This window comes from Papilio polytes, unplaced genomic scaffold (genome assembly GCF_000836215.1).
Source record: "Papilio polytes unplaced genomic scaffold, Ppol_1.0 DF821289.1, whole genome shotgun sequence".
In the NCBI taxonomy this organism is placed as follows: domain Eukaryota; kingdom Metazoa; phylum Arthropoda; class Insecta; order Lepidoptera; family Papilionidae; genus Papilio; species Papilio polytes.
This window is the reverse complement of record NW_013527915.1, coordinates 464,624-471,737: the sequence shown is the minus strand read 5'-3', so window position 1 is coordinate 471,737 and position 7,114 is coordinate 464,624.

Sequence of the window (7,114 nt, the reverse complement as noted above, 5' to 3'; positions counted from 1 at the left end):
GATAGCGGATAGAGTCGCAGATAGCGGTAGGAGGAGCGGGAAAGCGCAGGTGTCGCCGAGGCCTTGCCGGCAGCGCGCGCGAGGTATGCGGTCGCACCGGTTCTCCTAGCAACGTGTATTTTTTTACACCGCCACACATCATAGATATTGTTTTGTTATCTTGCAAAAAATTTAAAGAATTTCAGTAATCGTTGAATTCACGTGTTCATTACGAGCCTCGGAATCAATACAGAATTATATGAAGTAACGAATAACTTTTTGCATCCAATGCCATATAACATTTTAATATTTCTTAAATAAACATTTTCTTTAAAAATAATATTTAATTGAGTGACACAAAAAAACGGAAAGGTAGCTAAATTACGGATTAACGTTTCTTATATTTATAAGCTTCAGTGACTTTAATAATGTCTTTATAATTTTTTATTACTTCTGTCTGCTATAATTAAGATCAAAACAACTTCATTTTTCTTAAACCTCCAGTTTAGGTAAAATCGTCTTTTCAAGCCTTATAAGGCTAAGTATTAAAATAGCCACTGACATTTCCGTTTATCTCGATCATTATAGTAAATAACAATAGTTATATATGACATTATTAATTTTGACTACATATGAAACATCCGGCATTTTATTCGGTTAGTAAATGTTAAAAAGCAATTCAATACCACCGCAGTAGAACTTTCGGAAAATTTGCAGTAACAATTTGTATTTTATTTGTGTACCAAAAAGTACCAGGTATGCATAACAAGTAAGGTGTAATAAGCTATGTTAATAACGGATAAGACGTGGAATAAAAAATGTGTAGAAGCGAAGGCGCATCGCAACGGCCATCTGTCCACAATCGGCCTTGCGTCGTCCCCACCCTATACCTAGATATAATTACAAAGAGTACATTTTAACATCTGTTTCAAGAAAGCACTTGTGTAATATCGAATTGACATCCTTATAATTCGCTTTAAAAAAATAGAGACAACCACGTATGTATCATAAATGTCACGGCAGTGGAAACTTGTAATTTTATATTATACTCGTACGGAACGAAAAAAATAAAAACACTCTCTCTTTTTACACCATCAGTGAGTACACCCGATCTAATAATACCCGTTTATTTTAAGAGTACTCGTACGAGTACGTATAATTAGCGACGATGTACCAGGAGAATAGCAACATTACAAGCTGATTAACAATTCTTATTTTAATCTTAATCCCGGGTATGAAAATGTTTTGTTTAAACGGACTATTGGTGAATTCGAGACTGCAAAAAAGTTTTTAGCTTTATCTGTCAATACTTACTACTACTACTACTAATAAATTCTTATTTATATATTAGTTGTCTTGCACAATATTAACTGCTTTCCTAAATAGACAAGGGTAAAAGGGAAGGGAAGGAATGCCATCATTACATCCTAGATACAAAAGAAGTTATACAATTATCTAAATAATTGTTCAAAATTCTTACACGTGCCGCATTCCGTCAAACATTGATTCTTATAATTTGAGAAACATGTCTCTATTTGTGGCAAATTTATTTAAAAAAAACTGAACATACGACCTCGCTTAGACGTTAAATTCCGATGCGCAAACTTGATTTACGACCGAGTGACTTGCGAAAGCTTGCGTAGTCCAGTTGGCTTCGCGATGCCTCGTTTAGATAGCAACCGGCGAGAGTGAACAAGACAGTACTAGTAGTGATTTTTACATAGTTACAGAGCTAGATACTAAAAATAGTAAAATGTAAACTTTCTAAGAACATTTATATTGCACTCATGAAATTGACTATCTAATTCTCCTCTGAAGGTTTTTGCTTCGTTTGCCATAAACTAAGAAACAAAGTTAAACTTTATATTAAAACTAGTTATTTTCACATTTTCTTGTTGTTTTTACACGACACTAATAGATTTTTGATTCGTCATTACAAATCAATTTTTATACGTAATATTATGTAATTACCAAAAATGTTGACATTAATAATCCTCGTTAACGTGTTTTCATTATGAAATTCCAATAATATTTGTACTAACAAAACATTGAAAGATCTATACAAAGATATGATTTTCTTTGTTGATATTCCACAGAATTAGTTGACGTTAAAAATTTGCGTGTTAACGGCTCCATATTTTTTAAAATACTATGTTAAAAGTAATTCAGTGAAAGTCTGTAGTTTCTGAAAAATAACTAATGCCATAATATTCAGTTGATTGTTTGTAACGAATTTAGTGTATTTTTTTAAGATCTGGGCAAGCATGTACATGAACATTCGAAGTAACCACATAGAGCAGGTAGAAGGCACCTCCCCGTCCCCTCGCAGTCTGTGCGCGACTTTATTATGCTAATTTAGAGATAAGTACGTTTTAAAATAAATTCCATTTCAACGGACACGATTAATATTGCTAAGAACATTTTATCGAAGAACATGTCGTATAAAGTTCAATTATTGAATCATTAAGTATGGTCACTGTAATAATAATGATAAAACTGACGATTTTTGGGACTAAGTAAGGTCTTTTCCACCTTGTAACCTTGTTTACTGGTTTCTTGGGTAACAAGATTTTAACAGAATATTTTTGTACAGTATTTTCTTACTTACAAGTACAATATTATTTTAATCTTTGAATCGCTTAGTTTTTTAGTGAAAGGTTTCATGCACTTATTATTAGAGCTTGTGACTTCCAACCATTATACACGAGGCGATCGTATTTTAATAGGACGTAATGTTATATGTTAAGGAAAATTGTTATAAAACTCAATCATCATAGTATCTTATTGCGTATTTACGCATTCATTGTTATTGTCATAATTAATTTTCTATTATTTACATTATTATCATGTTACTGTTATCAGAAATATAACATGTTATGTCGCATCCTTTTTCCATGGAAAAATTATTCTGTGATTATGAGATGGAAAATTTGTAATTTTCCATTTTAATTATAAATTAACGTTGAATAAAATATGTTGAAACTGTTAGGATGTTTTGACGTTATTGTTGGTTTGTGTCTAAAAAAATCGAAATATATTTTGCAGTGTTAATGTAACTTGATGTTCGACTGTGCCATTATTTTGACTTTAATATAATATCCCACTGTGGTATAAGGAAGGCTTAGTCGAATTAATAATATAAACAATTTTCCTATAGTTCAATAGATTGTGTTTTGGCTGAAGGTGGACACAGCTGCGGTGATTGCGCAAGCAGGAAACGTCGAGGATACTCCATGTCCGTATTATCAGCACGGGAAGTGCCGCGACGGTTGCCCAAACGAATAACTACAATAATACGTAGTATGTCCGAGGACTACTCTAAGATTAATTTGATAAGGAAAACCATTAAACTGGCGATCGGTAGACATTTCTAGATATTGAAATCCCGGATGATAAGAACTTCTTTATTTAAGAATGTTTTGAAATTGAAGACGAACAATAATGGTCCAAATGTATAATTCAAAGTAACTCAAAATATTTTTTTTGTATGTACTTGTATGCTTACTTACTTAAGTATTTTTCTAAAGTGACATATAGAGCGACATTATTTACGATTACATGTTGGTTTCGAGCAGTGGAAGTGAAAAACGCATTCTCCTTTTCCTATGGTTCATGTGGGTGAATAATTATATCTATCACGTCTACATTCACTTGTTTATGTGAATCTGGATCAAACAGGTATTCTTGGTATGCTACATAATGAATGGGGAATGTTCAGCCGGAACTATAACGGTGGTGTGTTATATAGAACGTGTAAATCTTCCCACTGTGCTGTAATTATATCAAGGCTCGTAGTGACGTAGACACACGTAGCATGGGCGTAGAAGACAACCCTAATGAGATTAACCATCGCTTGTATTAATAAACCACTTACACGTTGGTATCGGCCATAGTTATTGCTATCTCGTGATTTATCCGAAGATTACATCACGATCCTGGAATAATCTACAATGGTACTGGATTTAGGTCGCTCCTAATCTGGGAACATCGCCAAATTTGGTAACGTTCGTGAGCGTTTTGTTTAAAATAAATTAACGTTTTTAAGTGTTGTAGTATTTTAAAGGATAGGTCTTAACAAAATTAAATTTTCTGATTCCGAGCACATGATTACTAACAATAGAAAGTAATGTTCACGTATGTGTTATTTCAAGTGTGATTCTAAAAAAATGTATATGCCAGATAACTAGTTGGTTTTGCCTGAACCTAGCTCAAGAGACTACGACTTGCACGCTATCTATATTTAGTACCGGAATGCGGTACCAGACGGTCTGGCGCTCGCACTTCGTATACAACTTGTGCCAAACCAAAATTCGACGAATGCTGCAAACATCTTCACTATGTTTGTCGGCATGGTGAAGAAAACATTCGGTATATCGTTGAATTTGCTTTTCACTTGCGAAAATATCGATTGCTGTATAAATTTACTTTATTTTTTTAAAGTTCGAAGAGTCTCTTCTATTATAAATGTTTGCTCATGTTCTAACAAAAACTTGGTGTTGATCATAGGTACGTCTCAGATCATTTTAGTAAGTAATTTGAAATAACACTATTTTTTTTCTTTAGATATTTGATTTTGGAGTAAATAGTTAGTTCATATTCACACAAGTAAAGGACCAAGCTAATTGACTATGTAGTATATTGTTTAAACATCGGAATGTATTAAAGATTTTCGAAGACTGCAAGCTTAGTAAAATGAAAAACTGTCTCGATTTAAAATTTGTTTCTTATTCTTTGTTTACAGACAACTGAAGTCGTAACTCAACTTACACTAACATTAATGTGTATTTTAATGTTATTTCGACATGTTAACTGAACGATAACGTATTTATTATAGTTTGTAACCTAATTGAATCGCCCTATTAAACTATATTGTGCTGTTATGTGGGCTGTTCTGCTTTATGGGCTGTACATTAAAATAAGTAATGGCCAGTCGACAGGTTGTGGTCGGCCAGTTTATTTTTATCCGGCGCACAATGTAAATATTTCGTTATTTGAGGCTTAGTTCAAAGAGCCGCTCCTGAAATTTGGCTGATGTATCGAAACACATTGAACATAACACGGTGCGTGCGCGGCCTCGCCGATTTATTACTCTCCGACTGGCCTTTCTATGTCTGTGTGTGTTTTTATAGCAAGTACATTTTAGCAGCCTACTGTTCCTTGTTATTATAAATTCATCTATTTCATCATCATTTCATCTATTGATAGAAAAATCTGGGAAATTAAATAACATCGAATTGAATTCTATGTGATACGTTAATGATTTACGATGCTTTCATCTAAGCAATAGGTCAAAATGATGTTATGATATCTATCATTGTCACAGATTGATAAAAATGGTATATTTAAGTGATAAGCTCTCATAGCTTCCTAATGTAGTACAGACTTATTCCTGTTTCAAATAATAATCTCGATTAGTATGGATGTATGTTAGGACTAGAACAAGGCACGTTGTGCACGCACCTTGATGACGTCACCAACCGTTGGCCGTGGCTGTAGACACATACAAATTAGGACGATCCAATGTTTGGTGTTAAAACGTTTTGATAAGTTTACAGATTTGTGTCAATATGTGCGGACAATATTGATCATGTCTGCCAACTTATATGTTAATAAGTCGCTTGAATTCCTCGCCAAGATAAATATTAAATAATCGTTTCCGTGTGAACATGTAATCGTATATTATGTCTAATCGATAGTTTTAATCTAATATCGACTTGTAGTTGATTTTTACTACGACAATTTTTTTCGGAAAACCGTAATTTTAGCGTTAAGTCGAAGCTCTCCATATTTCTTAAAGTAATTTATAATGTTACATAAATCGGATCGGATCGTGATGAATCGCATGTAATAAGAAGAACGTTAGTTATGAGTGTGGGGTACATCAGTAGAGGTAGACCTAGAAAGAGATGTATGGATTGCGTGAAAGATGACATGATCAAGAAGGGTGTGATGACTGAGATGACGTATGATAGAGTTATGTGGAGGACAATAAGGAGGAAGATGATGATATATAATGTTGTAGTGAGAATAAAAAAATTATTATCCAATGCCACAGATTGGATTCGATTTGGTATTAAAAATAATGTATTATCTATACATATTTATTACATTTTCCGCATTAGTTTTTCTTAATGTAATATTCAACTAGGCATAAGCAAGTTTTGTTTGTTCCAAAATCTGGTTTGTCGAAACGATAACAAACATGACCATTAGACTATCCGAAATTTCCTATCATTAATGTAATTATTTAAATTTTATTGATTTCGTTGTATTTGATAATGCTGGCAGTCGTTATTGATACACTTGTATGTTACGAGAAAAATTACAAATAATAACTACTTATTTCAAAATACGTTCACTTTGATTTTGGGTTCATTAATTGTTTTTACGTTTATATTTCCTTAAATTATATATCTTTGTGTTTTCGTATTTGATCGATTTGTAAAGGTAGTTACTTAATATTATATCGATTTTTCTAATTATGTAACCATCATACAATTCTCTATAATCGTCTTGTTATGCAAAATATTTGATAAATTCAAATCGATTTCTTAATTTTTTTCAGATAGCTATTTCGTTCGCGACATATCGACGTTGGCGTTTTTATTAAGCAGGGTTAAAGATATACATAGTTATAACTAGTTCACTATGTAAAAGTGTACAAAAATAGCAACAAATAAGGAAAACATAGAGTACTTCGTTACACGTTAGTACTTCCTATAATTTTATCGGCACGTGGACTCAATGAAATGATGCTATTCATGGGCATTGACATCTAATGTTTATTCTCAACACGTAGCAATAAAATTTTATTTAACTACGACTTGTCTCTTTGTTAGTCTAACTGAAGCCTCTTATTATTGCAACCACCTGTAGTTTGATCAATTTTAAATTGTATTCGAGTTAATTGAGCTTCATGTTGTTTTTTTAATAGTTAGTTTGACCGTATAACCGTATGGTATGGTAGTGTATTTTTTTAATTCCATAATCTAAACCAGTTGCAAGACTGCAAGTTGTTCCAAATTCTTATTCAAGCGCAAAAGTGTATTGTATCGAAGTGTATGATATTGTATTGTAGAACGGGTTCGTGGAGTGCCGAAGCGGAGGCGGGGAGGAGGAGTGCGGGCCGATGGAG